This window comes from Mastomys coucha, unplaced genomic scaffold, assembly GCF_008632895.1.
Source record: "Mastomys coucha isolate ucsf_1 unplaced genomic scaffold, UCSF_Mcou_1 pScaffold15, whole genome shotgun sequence".
In the NCBI taxonomy this organism is placed as follows: Eukaryota; Metazoa; Chordata; class Mammalia; order Rodentia; family Muridae; genus Mastomys; species Mastomys coucha.
The window spans coordinates 46,050,495-46,075,188 of record NW_022196897.1 but is presented as its reverse complement, the minus strand read 5'-3'; the positions used below and the strand labels follow the sequence as shown (position 1 = coordinate 46,075,188).

The 24,694-nt window shown below is 41.3% G+C and overlaps 1 protein-coding gene across 12 annotated transcripts in view; it reads right to left on the bottom strand.

Annotated features, from left to right (window-relative positions):
* Positions 1-24,694, bottom strand: part of Pkp4 (plakophilin 4) — a 207,744-nt gene that overhangs the window by 167,516 nt on the left and 15,534 nt on the right. Inside the window, exon 1 of one of the 12 annotated variants that reach the window (XM_031370316.1) lies at positions 3,463-3,546. The exons of the other annotated variants lie outside the window; for them this stretch is intronic. The gene's annotated coding sequence lies outside the window, so the exon portion shown is untranslated. Of the gene's footprint in view, positions 1-3,462; positions 3,547-24,694 lie in introns of those variants that run through there. 12 annotated transcript variants of the gene reach the window in all.

Sequence of the window (24,694 nt, the reverse complement as noted above, 5' to 3'; positions counted from 1 at the left end):
AAGTCTAGGAGCCCAGAGTGGCTACACACCTAGTATACCAGTACTCTGGAGGCTAATGCAGGAGGACTGTGAGTTCAAGACCAGTATGAAAATGCAACAAGTTCCAGGCCAGCCTAGGCTAATGAGATATTCCTTCAAACACAAACCAAAACCAAAAAAGGTCTAATGGTTTGAGTAGTTGTTTTTAAAACTATGCTACCGCAATCCCCAGTTGATAACCACTTGTAAACGGAAATTAAGTCTTCTCCACTGGAACCATACTGCTCTCAAGGGCGGGCTACATGCCCAGCAAGAGGTGACCAAAGAAAACTAACTCAGTGCCACCTTTGGGGGTTCCCCAACTCGCTACATCATGTCAGGGCTTTTCCATTTAAAACATTTTTTATCTTATTATTTTTTATTTTATTCTATTTTTTCTTCTTCTTTTTTTAAACCTTACACGTCCTTTGTATATATATTATGGCTTCTAATTTGTTTTTATGGGATTCCTGAGTGGGCCTGTTTCTTGTGCCTTCTCTTGGGCTCTTTTCCTTCTGTTTGTTTTGTCCAATTCCAATGTATTGGCTTTTGTTTTATCTTATGTTATTTTGTTTTCTAATTATCCTTTAGAGGCTTGTTTGTTTTCTAATGAGAGACAGGAAGGAGAATCTGGGTGGGAGAGGAGGTGGGGAGGAATTGAGAAGAGGAAACTGTAATCAGGATATATTACATGAAGAAGCAACTATTTTCATTGTCTATAATCCTATCGGTGCAGAGGCAGGAAGATTATGAGTTCAAGACCAACCTGGCTATATGATGCCCTGTCCAAAAACTAAGTTACACTAACCAAGCTTCACAGGCATTCCCCTTAACCACACAGCAAACTGCTCAAACTACAGGAAACCTGACGTGGTAGCCAAGACTCCTCCTAGAAGCACACCACAGGTTCCCTGAGTGGACCGATTTACAGCACATGCTTCTGACCTGCTGGGATCACTCCAGGACCACTGGCTATGTTAGCAAGTTCTCTCTGTGCAGAGACACTGACTAGAGCAGCAAAGATATTTCTATCCTCAGGTTCCTGGCAGAGTCCACTGTTTCATCTGAAGGTCTGGAGTGGGAGAGGGAGACAGCAAAGCATAGAGAGCCCAGGGTGGTCAACAGCGAAACCTCTCTGACCCCCAACCTAACTCAGTTCCTTACATTGCAGCATCCTCAGAAACATACTATTGATGATTACCAGATCCTACTAAGGAGTGCTAATTAGAAAAATGATATCCAAGAAAACCCAAAATCACACTTAACAAAACAAGCTAACCTCTTGGGATAACCACATAAAGCCAACAACATCATAAAATATTAAGTGGACCGATTTGGACAAGACAAACTCATGTGACTTTTATACCCAGATAGGATTGCGCTCATTTCAAGTCACTATACAATGCTAATTTATATTAATATGCATTTAAAAATGTATGAAAATGCACTTAATTCAGCGTCCCTGGCTCCATCCTCACCACAAAGCCATCTCCCATTCCTCATGTATGTTTTTTGGGTGAGTCAGCTGGGAAGACATTTCCCCCACCCCTCATACTCTTTCCTCATTCTACCACATTCCGAGTTAAGTCTATAGTATTTAGAATGTAGCCCTGAACTCTCCTCTCCCTTCTGGGCTGTTGGTTTGTCTTTTCTGGTTGACTGTACAGTGAATAAGCAAGTGATATTTCATAAAGTAGCAACGCTATTGTATGCAACATGCTGGCTTCCACCTTCATCAATGAATGAAAAGTTAATGCTCTAATAGCAACATCAGTAACTGAATTCTACTGAATGCTTCCTGTGAGTCAGGCAGTGCTGAGCAGTGTGCTACTTTTATTTTTTAACATTCAAGGCAAACTCAGTTATACATTGTATTAGTCAGGGTTCTCTAGTCATAGAACTTATGGAATGTCTCTTTATATTGAGGGAATTTATTGTGATGGCTTACAGTCTGTAGTCCAACCAACCCAACAATGGGCAGCTGTGAATGGGAAGTCCAAGAATCTAGTAGTTGCTCTGTCCCACAAGGCTAGTTGTTTCAGCTGGTCTTCTGTAGAAGTAGGTTCTAACAAATGTGCTAGCAAGTAAATGAAAGCAGGCGAAGAGAGTGAATCTTCCTTCTTCCAATGTCCTTATGTAGGCCTCCCAAAGAAGGTGTGGTCCAGATTAAAGCTGTGTACCAACACGCCTGGGTCTGGGGCTTGCTTTATCCCAGGCTGACCTTGAACTCAGAGATTCCATCCCTCAATCTCCTGGGATTAAAGGTGTGTGCTACAGTTGCCTGGGCCTAAGCTTTTCATGGTCACTCTTATGGCCTCAAGATCTCCATGGCAAGATCCAGGTCAGAAACTTGTCTTCCAGTCTCAAGATCTGGATCACAGGTGAGCCCTCCGATTCTGGATTGTAGTTCATTCCGGATACAGTCAAATTGACAACCAGGAATAGCCACTACATACAGTATCTTTGTTGCACAATTGAGAACTCAGAGCTAGAGAAGTAAGTAACTTGCTTAAGGTCACATGGCTAGTAAGAAACCCACTGACCCAAGCCAGTCATCCTGACACCTAACCCCTAACCACCATCCTGTCAGCCTCCAGAATGATAAAGAGACCTTAGAATAAAACAAACAAAACAAAATGTTCTTTGAAAAAAAAATAGAGGAAAAAAGATAATTCTTCAGTCAGTATTTATTTTCTCTGTGTTGACTTATGATTTCTCTGCACTGGGCAAGAGGAAGCAAAGACACTAAGGGGGAAACGAAAGAAGGGAAGTTAGACATGTAAACTATGCAGAAGGACAAGGGCAAAGCAAGGTCATTCAAAAACACAGGGATACAATTAAGGCTGGACACAGAAGAGAACAGGAGCCAGCAATGCAGCCATCTAAAAAGTTAATGCTTGAGCCAGGCTCGGGGGTGCATGTGACCGCAGCGGGCACTGCCACAGGAGCAAGTTTGCAGCCAGACTTGGCTACACAGTGAGTACCAGGCAGTCCAAGCTATGCGGCAAAACTCTATCAAAAACAATAACTAAAAATGTAATTTAAAATATATATTTAAGGTCTAGAAATGTAGTTAAAATATACTATCTAAAATTCAAGAGGTAGCTCAGTGGTGGAGCACAAACTTAGCACACATAAAAGCATATGTTTGATCCCTAGGATTCTCCAGTCAAAATAAAATAAAACAAAAAACTCGAATGTATTTATGCTAGCACCACTGACTTGGTGATGAAACATCAATGATGCCTATTCACACACCCTCTACGTTCAAGCTCAGAGCTATGAGTCATGCAGAAGCCCACTGAGAAGGCAGTCAACAGCATAGCAGACTAACAGGGACAATCTCTGTCTGCTTGACTATTTCCTTAGAGTACATTAGACCTTACGAGCCAAAGAACGTTTGTCTTCCTCAAGGTTCTTTTTTTTTTTTGTCTTACTGCCAACCTGCTTCAGGAGTTGAAGCAGCTGCCCGAGTTTGAAATCTTCCTTGCACAGGAGTCCATTACTCTTCCTGCTCTTTATCCAAGTGCTATTTGTGGAAAAAAAAATGGCACCTCAGTTCAGTTTTCTTCTTTGACTACTATTAATACAGAACATTTAAAGAGGCAATTTTTTTCATCTCATTAGACATTTGCAAAAACCCTACAGGTAAGTACTGTCCCTACTTTATAGATTGAAATGGAAAAAAAAAAACAAACCAGGCTCATGGCATTTACTACATCTGCCCAAATTGACTTAGCATATGAAGAACAAAACTATTTATCTCTATTTATTTTCAGAGGTATTATTTATTAACAAATTAAAATAGCTAGTAAGTTAATTTTACTTATAATGAAACATTTAATACCCTGAAATGTCTTTGCAGTTGGTTTAGATAACTTCCTATTAAAAAATCTAGATAATAAAAAATGAATCATGAAAGTAATCTATTACCATATGAAAGTGCTTTAGTACCTGTGATTGCCTAGTTCATACATTTGCTCCAAAATAAATCACCCTCAATGTTATTAATCATTACTTCAGATACAGAGCCTATAATTTGCTCATCTATTTTTAAGTGATTGAGACATTTAAATTACATATCTGTACTATTACAAATAACTATAGTTTATGGAACACTTTTGGTATAGTTTGCATGTCAAGTAGACATCAGGTAAGACTACACAAAAGTCACATTTGTGTAGTTAGTATTTCTGGTTTTATTCAGAACCTAATGCCACCATGACTTTACAGTCACCTGAAGTGAACTGGTTTTCAGAATGCACATAATGAAGAGGATGCCCTCATGTCCTCAAGTGCTGAAGACAGGCAAAGCTCAAGTGGTTGTGCCGGAGGAACATCTCTACTGAAGTATAATGAGAAACATGCTAAGTGCAAACAGCCTTTCCCTCTTCATCATAAATTGCGAATCATATAAAATTCTGAACTTTTAAAAAGAAAGTGATCTGGTTTCTACAATAGCAGGAATCTGCCTAGGCCCTGGTAAGTCTGAAATGTCAGCTTGTTTAAGTGAGTTTTATACCCCTGGATACTATTCCTTTCTTCCCTCAAAGAACAAAAACTTAGGACTAAAGTTAATAACCACACTGGAGGATGAAAGATTGCCTTAGTTAGGGTTTTTATTGCTGTGATAAAACACCATGACCAAAAGCAACATGAGGCCTTACTTCACCATATACTTCCAGGTGACAGACCACTGAAGGAAGTCAGGACAGGAACTCAAGCAGGGCAGCAACCTGGAGGGAGGGATTTACAAAGGCCATGAGGGAATGCTGCTTATTGGTTTACTCCCTGTGGCTTTCTTACACATCCCAAGACCACTAGTGCAGGGCTGGCTGGCAGCACCCACAGTAGGAAGGAATCATTAAGAAAATGTCCTACAGATTTGCCTACAGGCAACCCAATGGAAGCCTTTCTCAATTGAGGGTCCCCTCCCCAGATAACTCTAGATTGAATCAAGTGAACAAAAACAAACTAATAAGCAAACACAGGACATAGAGATAAGGGCTCAGTCTAGCTTGGGGGGAAGGGCTCTGTCTAGAGTGGGGGGATTCAGACAGGAGGGGAATAAAACAGTAATCATATATTGTTGAAAGAGTCAGCAATCCCGAGACGTCAGGCAAGAGCAGTTTGCCAAATGATAATCAAAAGGCTGGCCAAGGTTCACCACATCAACCAGTAAGCACTAGCTACATACCTGGAAGGACTGGATCACCTGAGACCTTCTCAATCCCAAACTTACTAGCATCATTGTATTCCAACAGGTAGGAGAATGTAAGAGGTCAGTTGCCTATTGAGGGTTACTTAAGAGCGATGGCACTGTGCAGGAGGCCAGGAGTGTCACAGTCACCGTGACAGGCTAGAACAGGAAAGAAGTTCAGCCTTAAAGACACACGTCAAAAGAAAGCAAAGCCCTCATTGAACAGCTGCTAGGTTGATCTGTGGAAATTGGTGGAAACTGATGCAGAGTGGTTGAAGGAGGGTCCAGGAAGACAGGGCCGGCCATAGAATAGAACAAGATGAGAAAAGTATTTCCATTGGGAGAAAAACCACTTGTACTAAAACCCAATCAATTAGTCAAGAAAAATGTAAAAATACAAAAGGTTCTCTGACTTATTGTTATATCATAATCAAAACATTATAGACAAAGAGTGATACTTATGTAAAGAACTATGATATATCATTATTAGGGAACTGAAAAGAAAGGGATGTAAGGCAGGAATTTCCACCATTGTACCAAAAAGGGAATACATGATTTAGAATTGATGCTTCAACAAGTGATATAACCGTGTGATTAGGAAATAAGGAGGTGAGTATTGGAAAATTCAACTGTACAGTAACTTATCAAAAATATGAAGTAAGGAGTTAAAAGAACTATTAAAATTTAGTACTATACACCTTTCAGCATTGTTTTAATTACATACCTATTCACTGAAATTTAAGTTTAATAACTGAAGTAATAGCCAATCTTTACCACGAGCAGTTCTGAAACTGTATTATCGCATAGATAGGGAATAAAAGCTACGGATAAAGGCTGTCTCTATGCAGCTGATCCCATTTTCATGAAGAAACAAAACCTAGATGCTATTTTTATGTAGTGAAATTGCAGGGAGTCCATCTTTCTCACTATTTCACATTCCCTGCCATAACCATATAACATTTTTATAAGCAGAGAGACAAAAACTATACCCTATGAATGGAAGCAGAAGAAAAGGAGTCAGCGAGAAACACAGCTTCTTAAGAAGAGCTGGAAAAGCAGAGACCTAGTGTCCTAATGGGCAAGGGACAAAGGGAAGGACCTCACCTGGGAGGGGTGGTCTGAGGGCCATGGCTGGAGGCCTTGTTCAGAGATAGATTAATAGGTCTTCAGAAACGCTTAGGTAGGTAGGAGATGCAGGGCTGAGCCTGTATAGGGGGCTGAAGAAGTGGAAGCTGAAGGACCTTTAGCAGAGGCGAGACCAAGGGCCCCAGACAATGCTCTGAAAGAAGACTACTGATGTTAAAATCTGTGGAGGCAGTAGATGTTTAGATGAAACCAACAGAGAAAAAGAAACTAGGGATAAAGACAATTTTCTACTTGTTTGTTTTTGTTTTATTTTTTTAAAGACTAATTTGACATAAGCATAGTTTGGGGAAAAGTATGAAAGCTTTGTAATTCAGAATTCTTCATTTAATACTTTGTGCAGGTCTGTTTTGTTGGCTTTTGAAACAATGGCCACATGCCACCTGTAGAACTCCAACAGAAGCACCTCTATAACATTACTTGAAGGAATATATATTTAAAGGGCAGGAAAAATATTTTTAAAATTAAGTCACCATGGTGTTTCTGTCTGTTCGAGGGAGTTTTTTGGGGAATAACAATTCAGTTCACAAGAAGTATAAAAGTAAATAGGGATTGAACAGGTAAGAAGAAGGGAATCATGAGTAAGGAGAAGTGTGCAAGACAGAAATCGGCACACTTGCTGGGCCCTGTGACCACAGGGCTTGTTCTGGACAAGTGAGGCCAGGTAGACAGGGCAGTGACACTTATGTGGCAGAGAGCTCAACTGCTAAGAGTTCAGCAGTGAGGATTCTGAGCAGGGGTGAGGGGTGAAGGGCAGTGGCCTGTCTGTGTACACGGCTGGGGATGTCACCTCTAGCGCTGTAAAATCAAAAGAAAGAAAATGCTGGAAAGGACCTCAGGGACCAGGCTGAGAGAAGGAAATGAATTAAAATCTATAAGCCACATCAAGGGGAGAGAGAGGAGAAGAAAAAAAAAAAAGAGATGATTTTGAAAGCATGCTCAATGGGTAAGCATCCCAGAACAAATACTCAGAACATGTAGCCAGCTCTAAAGTCCACATTAAACCTGTAGAACCTACCAGAAAGTGAGCAAAAACCATGAGCAAGTATGTCCAGAAGGGAACACCCAAAAAAGATGACTAGCAGGTGAAGAGCTGCGGGACTCCATCAACAACCAAGGTGATCTATAAATGAAAACCGAGACCATTATACCTGGTGACTGGAAGGATACAGGAGCACCCAGACAATGCTGTCTCTCTAGAGGGCCCAGGAGGTGCTCACATGGATTAAGAGTGGGCAAGCTCTATGAGCAGCATATTTCCAATGGGACTGTCACATGGGTACCAAGGGGACAAGCAGCCTTACTAGCGATAGTTGGATGTGGAAGCAATCTCAACATCCATGACAGAACTGATGGAAACATAAAACGGTATATCTGAGGAAACTGAACTGTGGTCAGAAACAGCAAGCTAATGTGGACAGAAGTTTGGATGAGTTTTTAAACTAAACCGATGAGTGGCAAACATTTACTGACTGAAAATGCTGTCTATGTAATAATTTACATATATGAAATACATCCAAGAGTACACACTACTTCAGAAATGAAGCCATTACTGATCATTCTAAAAATGTACTCAATGCATATCATCCGAGAATACACACTACAAAGGAAAGCACTGAGTATGTGAGAGCAAGTACCTACAGCACTACTGGCCAACAAGGGAATCAAGAAAGAAGAAGACATTAGTAGAGAACACACTGGCATGGCCCTAACAAAGGGCCCTCAACAGAGCTGTGAAATAACACCTCCTCAAGTCCAACCAAACTGTCTACAAATACAGCCAGCAACGCGGACAGAGGAGGGAAAAGCAGACAGGAGACAGATTGAAGCTCGTGTTCCCCCAGGAAGCTTCCACAGATGCTGGAAACCAGTCCCCACATGTCACTTCTTCAGAGAAATGCCTCCTTACCCCAACTCGCTATTTCCCATCCCTAAACTTCCGCTAGCTGACAAACCAGCTTTTCTTGCCACATAAAGTCCAAAATACATTTTTTAAAAATAGCATTAGAAGTAGAAATTGTTAGACTTTCTGTAAGTATGACGGAGACTCACCATCTTCACTTCAGCTTCTTCTAACTCACTCACCAAAGTGTGATTTTTCTTGTAGCTTTTGTATTTGTTTTCTCTCTGAAAGCTTGGAGCTCAGTTCTGTGCCTCTAGTGTTAGATACATACCAACCACAGCCTCAGAGGGCCATCTAAAATCCCCATGCATCAGCATGACCACATCTGTACCCACCAATCCACTGGCACAGGAGCTGTTCATAATCTAAATGTACACATTTTGGCTACAAGCACCCCAATTTCACCCTTCAGAAAACTCTAGGTAGATGCCATCTGTTACCAAAAATCTGCACATCTTAATGCTGGATGAAAAAATTCAAGTAAATGCTACTGTTTGATCAAGTATTTCTAATTTCTTTTAAAAAGATCATCTAAGAATAAGACTTCTCTATTCTTTTACGAATGACTGGTGGTTGAAGGGGACTGGTTAAAGACACTGGTAAGTGTCTTCTCAAGACTTGGGGGGAAGGGTGGTGCAGTGAGCAAGAGGGGCTACTATGCTCAGTGTTACTGTGGGCTGTCAGAAGGGGAGTCACACTCCCCTTCACTCAGCCCAAACTCCCCACACACTCCGATCTTCCTACTATCTTACTTAAGTTTTGGAGTTTATCTTTGTGTTTTAAACATGTATACCTTTGTTTTGTTTGACAAACACCACTTTTAACATTATTAAAAAGATCCAAAAAGACAGGAAAAAATTTAAACCACACCAATCAAATGGGGCCAAAGTTCAGCAAATGAGTACCAAATGAGTCCCTGATAATCTGACAATGGAAAGATGAAGTAATCTTTGGACCAGTGTATGAAGGACCTCAGCAAAGTCACCCATGTGCATCGAGCTAAGATAGATGCAGGGGTATAAGAGTTTTGGGAACAGCTTCTATTAATATTCTGCGTGCACTCTTAGATACCAAGAGCACCTCCAAGCATAGGGGATGGTTTCAGGGGTCACACTAACCCCACAGGAAGCTCAAGACACATGCAGCAGTCACTTTCCTCCAGCAGAATATTCGAAAGGAGTTAGTGACAAGTTTTAGATTAAGAAATCTCTTAAATTGGTAGGGACACAAATTCAAAATATTAAAGATACTACAGCTTCATAAGTATAAAACTCTAGGAGGTTATCATTAATACTATCTTTAAAAAGCAGCCCTGGTGTGCTGACGCCAGCAAAAATAATATCAGAATGCTTTAAATGTTACATAAATCATATTATATTGACGGCATGTGGTTTCTGAGAAAGGGAGAATACGATAGTATGTAAATGGTTTTAGTTTTTCATTTGAAATAAAACTGCTTATCAGATACAAAATAGTAAGTTCCTACAAGGAGTGAATATAAAGTTGTATCAAAATTTTCAACTTCAACTCCATTCATGGTAGACATGAGCAAATAATGTTTGAGAAAGATGTAAGTCCTTTTGCAGGCCAGAAATGAAGACAAGCCTGCCTCCAAAGTCCCAGTGCCTAGCTCTTCCATTCCTAGTTGCTTCTACAGCTCTTCTTTGAGCCACAGTGGCCTTCCCTTCTTCTTTCCTTGACTGACTGCAGGGAGGGATTCTAAGATCCTGTGTCAGAAAACCATCAACCACTAAGGACATTCTAACCACCAGGACTAACAGTGGAGGATAGGTGTAGCTCAGTGGAAAGGTACATGTCTAGCATGCCAGAGGCCTGGATCCAAGCATCCCCAAGCCATATGGATGTGACCAATAAAGGCAAGTGATAATCAAAGGAAAGAATTCGAAAGCATCCCAGGAGGTGGGGTCCCTGGAACTGCCCACAGTATTCTAGGGAAAAGGACACTTGGTTATAACTGAGACAGTATATGCATTAAATGTTGGCGATCCTCTGTTTGTGGGTGCTTCCCCACACAATTTAGAAGTAGCCGGGTACTGGTGATATAATAAAAAGGGAAGGGCACATGAGATACACACAAGTGTGGATTTGCACACACACAAGTAAACAGGGGGACAATGTTTCCCTTAGGACAATTTAAGTAAAAGGGTAAGAACAAATAATCATTGTGAAGAAAATGGCAGCATGGTGGCTTGAACATAATGCTCCCTCGCCTCCAGCAGGCTCATAGATTTAAATGCTTGGTCCTGGCTAGTGGAACTGTTTGGAAAGAACTAGGTAGTCTTGCCTTGTTGGAGGAAATATGGCACTGGGGGTGGGGTTTGAGATTTGAGAGCTTCCTGCCGGTCTCTGTCTCTCTGTCTGTCTCTCTCAGATGAGAAGATGGTAGGAAAACTCCAATAGAGATAAAGTTGTCTGGGGTTGCTGAAGGAGAGGATGCTAGGAGCATCCAACAGCCTCAACAAACCTTTGTTCAACTGTCCTAAAACTCATCCCCCATCATTTTTAACATTCTCATGAAAAGTATTAAATTTAGTTTTAGCAAATGTAGACAGCTTGGGTCACACAGTGCTTACACATAAGTTAGCAAGTAGCAATGGCAAATTCCTAGGTACAGAGAATCTGATTTTACATATAATAATAGCATCACTGTATTTATTTCACAAGACAGAGAGCCCTGCCATACAGCACAAGAACAAAACCACCCCAGCGAAACTTGAACAACTATGTAAGCATTATGTCTAATAAGCTCAAACTTTAACATCACTGGTACTGCATACACGGTAGTACCTCACTTAGAGCAATCTCTGTCAACCAGATGTTTTTATAGAAGGAAATTAAATTTGGGTTCTGAATCAGTGTACTCACTAGCTGCAAGGTTGCAATCCACTGCCTTTCATAAATTAAACACCATTATATAATATTAGCTTCTTCCAAAGGATATGGTGAAGGCAGCTAATAGATAAAGAGATACACAGAATGACTGTACAGGACACACAGTTGTGCTTTAAAAATAGTCTCATGTCCACTTAAAACACTACTCAGGTCTTAGCAATCTGCTTTGTCATATGCAGTTGTTTCTGTCACACAAACTACAAGGCTGGTGTGAAAACCACTAGTGCAGGTAGAATCTTAACATGACAAACCCCACATTCTGGCCACTTACTCTGGCCTCTCTGTCCACCATCTGTAAATCTTAAATGAGTGTACTGACTTCACATGCTTCCTAGGGACTATAAGGATAAGATCAAGTAAAGCATTCCGAAGCGATATGGCAAATGCTTTATGTTGAAATGTTTTTGTAAGTCTGAACAAAGGCATTCTCCACATGCACAGCTATTCATTCAGCCCTTGATGACTAACGGATTGACAGGTTTGACCATTTGCAACTCAACTAGATGGACCTCATATTCACACTGATCAGTATCCAGAGCACAATGGAAGGATGCTATCCTATGTTACCCGACGATGGCCTGCTGCCGGTGACACACATTGGTCTAGCTTCCAAGTAGCTTTCTAGACTGCTTTCCATATTTGGTTGCCATGGCACCGGCTCTAGTTTATCATGCTGTATTTATCCACTCTCCGCCTCACAGTTTAGAAAGAGCTGGATTTGAGATGCGGGTCAATCTGTTCCAAACACCTCCCTCTCGTGTATGTCAGTCACTTGACCCCACAGATTATTGAATTGAAAGCTGCACTGAGATCTGCTCGATAACTGCAGGTTTTAGGGAGCTCACAACCCTTCAAAGCTTGGTCTTTATTCTTTAGCTTCACCTAAACCTCAGAATCACACCGTCATTAATTAGCCTCCAAAAACCCCAATTGACTTGATAAAGTGGAAAACAATTGAAATTCCTATACTTTACTGTAACTTATGACTGCAATAATAATTATACAGGAAAAATTCAATTCAAAACAATATTTTGTGCTTCACATAATTTAATAAAATTCTCTCATATCTACATATATTTAAATAGAAAAAAACTAGTTTTAATTATAATCACAAAAACAGGAAGTTAAAAATTAGACTATAAAGGTATCTTCAAAATAATTTTACTGTGATTGGAGTTACATAATATTAGATAATCCAATTCTTATCAAATTTCACTTGTGTAATTCTGTCATTTGAACTCCATTATTCCACTACTGTGGACCACAAAGGCTTGAATGGTAATAATATTCAAGGTGGGCAAAACAAGGATGTGCACTTGCTCTAATAAAAAAACACTTCCACTATCCATTAAAGCAACAACTCATCACAGTACAACCTTAACTGAGCTGCATATGCCAATGTACTTTATATTACTGACATAAGGATGATGTCATTAAACCTAAGTAACACGGACTCTTAAGTTTCTCATTAGAACAAAATTATCAACACAAATGTCTGCTTATGAAAGTTTTTCCGATAGCAAAACCTAAAATGTACATGTAAATTTCAATACTGCTTCCTGGTTTTAAGTTAACAATACGATAAATGTTTAGGTAGTTTGCTTACAAACATCTCTCAAGCTATGTGTGGTGGTGCAGACCGATAGCCCTAGCCCTGGGACCAAGTGGGTGGGAAGAGGGGGAGGAAGGCACAGACACAAGACGGTCACAGCCTGGGCTGCAAGGCATGTCAAAGCTAATGAGAGCTCCATAGCAAAGACACCTCAAAGACAGACAAACGAAACCAAACAAAATGTCTAGTGACTAAGCCTAGGAATGGGTTGCAGCCATTTGTTTCCATTAATTGATTCAGCAGATAGACACTGGCTGAAAAGACATGTCGGATGCCCGTAGCTGAGGTCTAAAAATGTGAGAACACAGTTCCTCCATGGACCTTAATCTTATGAGACAGATCTTATGTAGTTCTGCAAACAAATTTGAAGTTATGAACAGTGGTATTGTTTCTGTAGTTAGTGGCTGGTAGACAGCACTGGCTGGAGCGTTAAGCACAGGTGACTGAAATGTAGGGCTGTCAACTTCCAAGCTCTGTATCCCTGGATGACTTACCTCTGTGGTTCTGTGTCAACATGATTAGTAACATTTGGGTCATGAGGCTGTTACAGTTAATTAATTCACGTAAAATATGTGGGATAGTGCCTAGGATTCACTGAACAGTGACTATTATGTCATAAGAGAAAGTAGAATTCAAGCCAGGCTGCGATTTCAGAACCTCTGGTTCCAGAGAAAAGTATCTTACATGGGTGGCAAAGGCTGTGGTTGGCAACCCTGAGCCACAGAGGCTCCCTCCTTTTCCTTTCTCTTTAAGATGTGGCATTGGGAGGGAGATGAGGTGCATGGAAGCCTAACCCAGTATAATATTGTCTTATGTTCTCCATAGCCACCAGGAGAACGGTCACCAATGCAAGCTCATTCCTGACAAGAACATGTGGAATAGCTGGTACCCTGCTGCCTGACAGTCTTAGTGTTCACAGAGCCAGGCAATCTCCTGTTTACCACCTAACCACACCTTTAAAGAACTCATGACTTCTTACCTACTTACAAGGACAGAGAATCTATTACAATTGTCTAAAGTGCCATCTGAAACAAAGGTCAATAATCACCATCTCCAGCTCAGGGAACATAGTGGGTCTCGTTCTCACTTTAAGAAAGGCACATGTGCACAATGAAGCCTGGTATTTACTATCAGAAATTCGGAGTGTGCAGAAGGAGAAGCAATCCCTAAGAATGCGCCATACAAACGATGAGAAGAAGCCATCAGCATCCTGACACCTACCAGCTGAGAGCAGCAATGGGCACCTGGACAGCCCAGCACCATCTGAGTTCTCTGAGACAAGCAGATTTGATGCTGATTGGCTCAGGGTCAAAAGGCTACCTCCTACATCGATTACTTTGAATGTCTGCAGATTCACTCTACAAGTCTGTCAGCTGGGCTGGCAGCTAAATAGGTAATCAGCTAGTTGGAAAAACAGAAATATCAACAATGACTTTCACTGATAATTTTAAAATATTAGGCAAACTAATGAAAACCAATACCTTTCAAATCACCTGTTCTCTCTTGATATAAACTATATTCAAATACAACAGAACAATTCCACACTCATTTGGTTTTAATAAGACAGTAGAGCCTGGAGGTGATAGTGCATGACTTGGGAAGCAGAGGCAGAAGGAGTTCTGTGAGTTCAAGGCCAGAGAGATCCAGATAGTAAGTGAGTTCCAGGATAGTGGGGGAGATGAAGAGAAATACCCGTCTCAAGAAAGAGGGGCTGGGGGCGGAGGATGAAATGAAAACAAAACTGAAGAGAGGTGTGATCATTTTTGGATAATAAAAACTTTATTTATATTGCAAATGACCCTAAGAACTGCTATAGTTGTACAGGGCTAGACACACTATTCACTCTAGCATGTTCGAGGCCCTGAACACAACTCCCCGAAACAGAAGAAAGTGAGAAGATGATAAGGAGGAGGATGAAAGAAGACTGCTAGAAATATCCAAGCCAACAGGTGAAGAGGTTGTTAACAGGAATGTGCTATTCACACAGATGCACTGGGAGACCTCAAAGCCCACCCCTCAGTGACACACTTCCTCCAATAAGGCCGCACCTTCTAATAGTGCGACTTCCTATGGGCCAAGCATTCAAACACGCTAGTCTTTGGGAGCCATACCTATTCAAACCACCACAGTCTCCAAAAGTGGGCCCTTCCTCAAATGTTTTTATTTCATATTAAAAGGCTCTGCAATAACTAAAGTTTTGTTTTTAAAAATGGCAGTGTTGGCAAACACCTTTAATTCCAGAACTCTTTATTCAGAGGCAGGTGGATCTCTGGGTTTGAGGCCAACCTGGTCTACAGCGTGATAGATAGCTAAGGCTACACAGAGAAACTCTTAAAGGTAAAAAACTTGGGAATAATAAGTCTTGGTCAGCACTGTGGGACAGACTCCTGTGCTGCCAGTCACATACTCCTGCTGCTGGGCCACCCCTGCCACTTAACATGCTGTTCTTGGCCACCAGGAAAAAGGTTTTCTTTCTTTCCTTCTTCCTTCCTTCCTTCCTTCCTTCCTTCCTTCCTTCCTTCCTTCCTTCCTTCCTTCCTTTCTTTCTTTCTATCTCTCTCTACCTACCTACCTACCTATTTATCTAGTTTTAATTTGCTTTTTAAAAGATTTGTTTTATTTATATGTGGTTGGTGGCTGTGTACGGGGGTGCCCAGCGAGACCAGAAGCGGATACTGGAAGCTGTAGAGCTATAGTTACAGACAACTGAGCCATCTAACTGGGTGCTGAGAAATGAATTTGAGTCCTCTAAAAGGACAATGTGTAACAGCTGAGCTAGCTCTCCAGCCCTGAGCTCTCTATTTTAATTTGACTACTGGCTAGCCTAGAGAGTACAGACACCGTTAGCGGCAGGCCAGTTAACAACTCTATGAACTTAACGATATCACTCTAAGTGGGATACAGAAAAATATGAGAACCATTAACAGCAGTATTTTATAATCTGACACCAGAGCTATCAGCTAATTTGGCTCTATCACACCAATACATATGAATGAACAATGTTTGCAAAACTAATTTTGTTGTCTTTATGCTCTATGTGGCAGTTAATTCTCTATATATATCTTACTTATATTATTCTTTAGTCCTACAAAATTTTCTTTCCAAAATAGTCTTGGAGCTTGTGACAATACTTGAAATAAGCCAGTTAAAAATGAACAAAGAATTTGAATATATCTCCCCTACAGAACATACACAAATGTCCACAGAGCACATGAAAAGACAGTGGTGTCTCTAGTCATTAGGGGAGCATGAAGGGAAACCGCAGTGAGCTATCACTTAACACCATTAGCAAAGCTATAATTTAAAGACAGACAATTAGGTGTGTGAGGAGAGAGAGGACCCTAACTCTCAGACTTTGCTGCTGTTAAAGCAAACCTGTGAAATGACTTTGAAACAATTTGGGAGTTCCTTGCAGTTATAGTTACTATAACAGCCATCTATCCCTCTAGCTCATTGACCATAAAAACTGAATACATTTTTCAAAGAAACATATACAAATGTTCATGATGCCATTACTCATGATAGTCCCAAACCAGAATACCACCAACACACAAGCTTGTGAGAAAGGGGCGCAGCTGGGCAATAGTGTAACAGGAAATGGAAGGTGGAGCTGTTAGAAAACATATGAACCTTGAAACACTGATGAAAGCAGCCAGACATGACATGGCTACATCTTTAGTCCTAGCACTCAGGAGGTAGATGTAGCCTGGTCTTCAGTGAATTCCAGGACAGCCAGGACTATAGAGAGACTGCCTAAAAAAAACAAACAAAACAAAATAATAAAATAAGAAGAAGCCAGTTTCAAAGGATAATATACCATGTGACTATGTATATGAAATGTCTAAAAAAGCAAACCCACACAACAAGCAGAAGGCAGTAGCCAGGTCCTGAGTGGGAAACGGGAATCTGCTGAGCAGGTGCATTCTGGAATTACAGAGGGATGAGGATCACACAACTTTGTGAATATACTGAAACCACTGAACTACATTTAAAAGAGTGAATTTGGGAATAAATGGATATATGTTGACTGTACAGCACAATTTGTGGAAGTGAGATTATCCCTTGAAAGAAACACTGGGTGTTTTACAAATGGTTTTTCTGTGAATGGATATAACTAAAAAAAAAAAAAAAAAAAAAAAAAAAAAAAAAAAGATCTGTTCAGGGACGGAATTTTTCAGTTAATTATTACTTGAACCTAAGCATAGAAGAGCCATGTGTCAGAGTGAGCCAGCACTTGCTTATGTACAGACAAGGGCAGCCATGTGGCCAAGCAGGCCTGTACTCTGCCCCTCCATAAAGCATCAGCGCAGAGCAGGGCCTCGTAAGGGCCCAGGCTCCCTTTGAGATCTGCAGCACTCAGTGATGTAAGCATGAGAAAACACATTTCTCTTGTAGAAGTTACAAATAGGATTGAAGAATGGAATAAGGGAAGAACGCTGAGCTACAAAACTTAAATATATCTCAGAAGGGAATCATAAATGCCTTAGAAAAACATTCTCATATCAAGATTAGAAAAATGTTTGCTTGTCTGGGTCATATCGAAATTCAGACTGTTTTGTTTTTTGTTTTTTTTTCATAATAGTCTCTCTCTGCCCTCACTATCCTGGAACTTGCTCTGTACAGCAGGCTGGCCTTGAACCCAGAGATCTACCAACCTCTGTCTCCTCAGTGCCCAGTGAAATTTAGAGACTTTTAATCATGTCTATCAAAGACACTGAATAGGCCTGGAGAGATGGATCAGTGGGGATGAGTGAGAACCTGAGTTTGCATTCTCAGCACTCACAAAAAAGCTGAGTGGTGACCAGGGCCAGTAGGAGGAGGAGGGCAGAGCCAAGCACACCGCTGAAGCTCACTGGTCAGACGTGCCAGCTAATTGGTGAGTTCCAGGCTCATGGGAGCCTGTCTCAAAAAGACGGGTGGAAGGGCAGAAGGGCTGCTCAGTCATAGGACCCTAACAACTATCAGGTAGCTCACAGGCCTGTAACTCCAGCCATCAGAAACTGGTGCCCTTTTCTGGCCTCTAGAGGGATACGCACATGCACATCACACACACACACACACACACACACACACACACACACACACACACACACACACACACATACAAAGAGTAGCCGTGATAGCATGTACTCCGAATCATCACATACATGCATGTATCACACACAAGTACCACAAAATACACTTGCGTGGTAGGTTAATGATGATTTGTTTTTACCCTTAATACAGATGTTATTAGATATAGTCCTTTCCAAATTGATAAAGACATGAATCTCACTTGGGGTATGGAAATGACAATCTGGTTATGGAAGCTTAATAGGAATAGATCAAGGAAAAAATGAAAATTTAAAAATACACGGCACTAAGAATATTTTAATTGCTAGACAGCTAAAAAAAAAAGAAAAAAGAAAAAAGGCAGGGAACAGTGTTAAGTAGTTCCTACTAATGGAAAAATAAAAATAATGGAAACTTCCTGGAGAATGAGGGCTTGGCAGCCCAACCTAAGAAAGGAATGGGAACATGCCCCTGCCATGAACTAGGGGCGGGTGGGCCCTCCTCGGTATGAGCAGGGCGGTGACCAGAGGAGGCCACAGCCGCAGCTGAGGCTTCCCACACCTAAGAGCCTGCTCACAGAGAAGCGCATGTGCAGCACACCCAGAACACAAGGAGTACGATAATCTAACTTCAGAAATCTTAGGCAACTATGCAGAAGTCTCAAATTATGACAAATACTTTCACGGGCGTTATTCAGCACTGTACTTTCCCAAGTTTGCAAAACTCTTTAAAAAATCAATCATTAATGTCACTAATTTTACTTACCCTTAAATTCCAATATGGTTGTGAATATCTATACATAATTCACATTTTAGTCATATTGATGATGCAGGTAAACTATCAGTAATAGCTAGGTGACCCTATCAAGATATATAGAAATTATTCTAATAGAGAAAGAATAAGCAAGCCACTGCCAAAGCTGGATAGTGGGCAGGAGGTAGGCGGCAGGGGACAGGCCTGCTGCTGATGACCCATTTATCTTGAATTAGCACAGCACTGCTAAGGCATGCTAATGGGTTTCAGCACAGGGAACTTAGAGACGCTGCACACTGCTGGCAGAGTCTGAGAGTCAAACCCACAGCATGTCACCTGCTTTTGAATATTTTACATCATAACTCACTTGACGGAGGAGACAAAATCAACTCAAAGTGATTATTTTTAAGATTCTGAAAGAATTTTTCTGTTATTCCCTAATTTAAAAAAAAATAAAAAAAAACAACAAACAATCTAGATAATGGTGGCATCATCCGGAAGAAACTGTAATTTCTATTACCTTATATCTTGTAACTAACATGAAGTTAGTTTTAAGCTTCAGACCACACCCTTAAAAAAAAATAAAAGCTGCCAGTGTACGCTCTCCAAGGTTCCCAATCTATTTCAGGAGCCTGAGAACATTATTTCAGCTTGGACTGTGAATTTCCCTTTAGAACACAAAAGCTGAGTAGAATGACTTTGTCTCGTTTATTGGTTACGTGTATGAGTAACACTACACTTAGCAGCTTACATGCACCCCACAGGGGTCAGTCTCGGCAGGTGAGCAAATGTGATGCCTTCCCTTAGGGACTTCTACAAATTGTATTTGTCTATCCGTTCCTTCATTTATTTATTGTGTGCTGCAGCACCCATGGTCAGGGAGCCACTGACAGGAGTTAGGTTTTCCTTCTACCCTGTGGGTCCTGGCAATCAAACTCAGGTGGTCAGGTTTGGTGGCAGGCACCTTTACCAATTCAACCATCTTGCCAGGTCCCTAATTTAGCAGGTTTTGAAATGATAATTGTTTCTAGGAAATTGGACCTTTGTATAGCACCAGCTAGACAACAGAATTTCAGGGACCCTACCTTCACCTGTGATTTCGCTCCTGTGGCCTCTGCAGCTGGCCTCCCAACAATCAGGCTGTAGTTCAGTTCAGTGCTCTAGGAGCTGGTATTTCTGCTATAATAATGCAGCGCATTCCCTTTTGGATGACTTTTTCCCTTATTTGTAAAAGTCATACCTCCAATTGGGCTAGTCTACCTCTTGAGTTTGGGGGTGAAGCATGAGAGTGAAATGTGTTCCCATCTAGATTAGCTGGTGGATAACACGTTCCCTGAGAAGCACTGTTACACATTCATTCTGGACCCACCATTTGGGAAAGTTTCCACTGGGGCCTTGAAACAACTGGGACTAAACTACTTACTACTGTCAGAAAATTTTTCTCCTTGATCTGGGCATTGACAGAGACAAATTATAAACTTCAAGCTTATTGAATTTTAGCTCCTTATTTATCTTACTCATCAGGCATAGGGCCATGCAAGGAGACATTGACTTGGGGCATGTTTGCTCAAACCGTAAGCTGCAAGGTTCAGACTTCAGAGTTAGGGAAAGATGGTCATCATCTGTACTCCTACTTCAAGGGACCTAACTAGAGTACTTCAGGGTTTGGGTAGCTCAATTACTGATCTTGCTTTACTTGGAAAACAAGTGCCTTTATTCTGAATTTTTTCCTACTCACTAACAAGTACAATTTAGTTACCTACGGAGAAAAGACTTTACAATGAACAAACTATAGCAAAACTTAGTGAGAGAGTGCTTGATAGCTATACAGATTGAGACAGTGTGAATTTATACATAGCATATTTACATATAGTCCAAGCAATCTGACACTTCTTTCCTTGAAGAAGGGAAGGTGTGGCTGGCTGGCTTGTGTGAGTCCACTGTTTTCACAGTGAAAGCAACTCCTCATTTCACAGGACCACACTGTGGTTACTAAGATGGCCATGGCAGGGCAGAACACCCAGACTCTTTTCTTTCTCCCAGTCCAACTCTTAGACTTAACACAGCATGCTTGAAGCAGCAAGCTGCTTGGCCTACATTAACAGAAGACAAAGTCTGACTCCTGTATCTTCCCCTCAGCGATTTCTTCTATGAAACGCCTAAGGGTTCATTTGGCCAATGCTCTCCTTGGTTTAGCTGCTCATATTTGCTTGTTGACACATCAGTGCACACTAGACAGATACTATGGTGCTGAGGCTGGCACCTCAAATGAATAGAAAGGATTTTCCCACGTCAGGGCATTTCATCAAGAGTTCAAGGCCACAGCAAGACTCAGTCTCAAAAAGAAACAAACAAACAACACAGTAAAAGGATTTTAAGCCCCAAATGGTCATTTGGATGTTCTGGTGACACAGGCAGAACATCTGAGTTCAGGATAAATCACTTGATTCCTATTACACTGAACATTCATGTCACTGGGCACACTACTGTCTACTCTTTGCTTTTTAGAAAAAGATGCATTTTAAAGGTGAAAAATACTGCGTGTTGGCTGTGATGGTACACACCTTTAATACCAGTATGCAGGAGGCATAGCAAGTGGACCTCTGTAAATTGAAGGCCAGCCTAGTCTACAGAGTGAGCTCCAGGCAAGCCAGGGATATGAAGAGAGACCCTATCTTGAAAGAAAGAATTGGGGGGGGGGGGGGGGAGAAAGAATTGTTACTCCATTTTAAAAATGGTTTTAATATCTGGATTCTATAAAAATATGTATATTGAATTTATAGGGTTTTTGTTTTTCAATCTTTTCTTCAAAATTTAAAAATTAAAAAAGGAACTCACATACCTAATCTTTAAAATTAAGTATAAAAGGCTCAGTTGTTGAGAGCACTGACTGCTCTTCCAGAGGTAGTAGTTCAATTCCCAGCAACCACATGGTGGCTCACAACCATCTGTAATGGGATCCAATGCCCTCTTGTGGTATTTCTGAGGCCAGCTACAGTGTAGTCATATAAAATAAATATATAAATCTTTTTAAAAAATAGGTATAAAAATTAGTCAATGAAATGAGAGAAACAGGGATAGGGAGATGGCTCAGTGGTTGAATCCTTTCTGCTCTTTTAGAAAACTCAAGTTTGGTTCACAGAACGCACATCAGTCAAATCAAAACTGCTTGTCACTCCAGGGATCCTGTACCCTCTTGTAGACTCTACAGGGACCTTCATACTTGTGGCAAATATTCACATATACACAGACACACACACACAAATAAAAATAAATTTTACATAAATGAATTCAATAAAATGAAATGACAGAAAGTACTGTCGAGGTCAGTACACCCTTACAACCTGCTCTATACTGTAGATCAGGACATTAACATGGAAACTGGCTAGGGATTCAGGTTTGGCTGAGGTAACCACTGTTTTTCAACTTTAGGACTCGAAAATTGCTTGAGGGACTAGATGACACGTTGAGATGAGCAGCTGAGACTATAAAGGAGAACAACATGGCCTCCGTCGTTTCCTGGCACTCGACCTAAAGCCCCGTCTACCGTTTAGTCCTCCATGGTAACCTAAGGCAAGCTCACCACTGCTGTAGCAAACTGATGAGTTTAAGGAGGAGCAATGTGCTCGTGGGACAGTGACCTGGCAATCAACCACCAGGGGACTCAGCTGACAAAACACACAGCTCCTACAGAGGATGCCCGTGTGCACAGACACACAGACACAATCTCTGAGCAACACAGACCGGGCCTCCTGATAAAGGCATGCCTATGCACCTGTCCATATCTTATATTTTCGACAAGCATTTGGCTGAATACTAGTGACTAAACCAGAAGTCAGTTTTGTAACTTTTTAAGTCTAGATTTAGTAAGACAGCACATACGCAGTATCCAGAAAAAGGAAAGGGGGGGGGGAAGCCCTAATAGAGGGAATTTAAAAATGGGGCCAGGAGTTGGAATGCACAGATGAGCTTCTTCAAGGCAGTTATGAAAAGGTAGGAGCCTGGGAGCAAGTGGTGAGAAGCCAGTGAGTGCTGTTTCAGCAGTCTGCTTACGAAGACCCATGAGAGACAGCTCACAATGGCCTCAAGCTCCATCTCCAAGCTCCATCTCCAGCAGGATCCAACACTTCCGGCCTCCACAGGCACCTACACTGGAATGCACATGGCCCACCCCCACATCCCCGTAATTAAAAATAAATCTTTTCAAAAAGGTATGTGACCATTTCTCTGGTACAAAGAAAGATGGATATAACATGGCAATACTCTACTCCCTGGTGACTTCCATACTTGAGAGGCTAAGAGAAGACAGGAGGACCTCAAATCTGAGACTTAGGTTAGGTAACACAGCAAGACTCTGCCTCAAAACAACAACAAAAGCAGTTGGAGGGGGAGAAGAATGGGTGCAGGGCCTCAGGACACAATGAAAACCTAGGGCCTAGGAGACTTGTCTATCAACATTTCTAAGCCATCCCATTTAAGAGCAGTATCTAAGTAGTTAGAAAACCAACTTCAAGACTGCCCCACCCTCCAGCAAGGCCACCAAACCTTAACCAGTCCTCAGAGAACAAAACCTTTCCTAGACAGTTCTCTGGGGGCTTTGAGGGTTACAGAGAGCGAGCTGTGGCCAAGACAAGGTTTTGGTAGACAAAGTGTTAAAATACACATGTCCTGTACAGGCTCCTGGACAGGGTAGCAAAGGCCAAACAACAGGACAGAGGGGTCAGAGAGGACAGCCTCCCAATCACATGAATTTCTTCCTGACTGTCACATTGGTGTGGATGCTTAGGCATGCGAATTTAGCTTTTGCTTAAGATCAGGGGGAAACCCTACGTGAATAGATTCTCCGGATTAAAGTTAGTATCAGATTTAATTTTTATAGTCAAGAACAATCGAGTTGTCGGCTCGTATTTTCTGGATCATGAGAGCTATTCACATTGAAATGTCTAACATTTTGCTCATTGTATTAAAAGAAAAAAAAGCTTCAAGTGCTGACATGAAGTGATGTGCTTTATTTCAAACTGAGCGCACCAGTACTGCAATGTGCTGGTGCATGAGAGGAGACACACTGCAAGTGAGGCTCCTCTCTTCTTCCAGTTGATTTGACAGAAGCAGTGGCAACCAACTTAAACATCAATGAACGGCTGAGCGTTCTCCAGTCTTAGTCACAGTTACAGAATCAGGACAATGTCTTCCCTCCATTAACTGTCATTTATTGAATTAAGCATTATTTCAAAGAAAAGAGGAACTAGTCACTGCAAAGTAATTCCTATTTTAGATACGCCATTAAACTTAACAAAGGCATGGAACACTTCTGATTACTGAAAAATTAAACACATCTAAATTATTCAGTCTCATACTACATGTAGCCAACATTTGAAATCCCTTACCAAATGCTTGCTAGTTGGAAGGAAGACCGAAATCACTCGTCCTCAGCTCGTTTCCTGCTTCAGAAAGCTCCGAGCAGCTCGGTTCATGACTGGAGTTAAAGTGGACCAAAACCGGTAGAATAAGTAATTTTCTTTAGGCTGATCCTATCAGCCCTAATCGCTTTACAACCCAACTGAGCTACAAGGGACCTGCGCACTCTCAACCTGCACTTGCCTGCGGGGAGAGGCCATCACCTGGCCTTTCGCAGCAGAAAAAATAAGACCATAGGGTCCGGCAGAGACTGCTGTTACATTTTGAATGTTAGAAGCATACAATTTAAAATCCAAGACTTTGAGGCAACTCACACTCTATTTTGAATATCTTTTGCCATGAACCTAGTTTATGGAAATTTTAAATCCAGACATTTGTATTTCTCTAAGGTCAGGATTATAGGGAGAAAGTATGAGGAAGGGAAGGCAGGCTTCTGCTCTGCCTTCCCTGCAGCTGTGAAGCCTAGTGGCTGGCCCTACTAAATGAACTGCGATTCTTGTGCAGGGGCCCTTATTCTGTCTATAAAAGTTTCCATGTGGGCTGAGCACTGTTTTCATCTTGATTTCAAAAGTAAAGCTACAAGTTAGAGTGAGAACACCACCTTTGTCCCCAGAGTCTTGGGTAATTTTTAACAAAAGCTCCAGGATGGCAAGGGCTCCACTGTCTCTACCCTTGCAGGCCA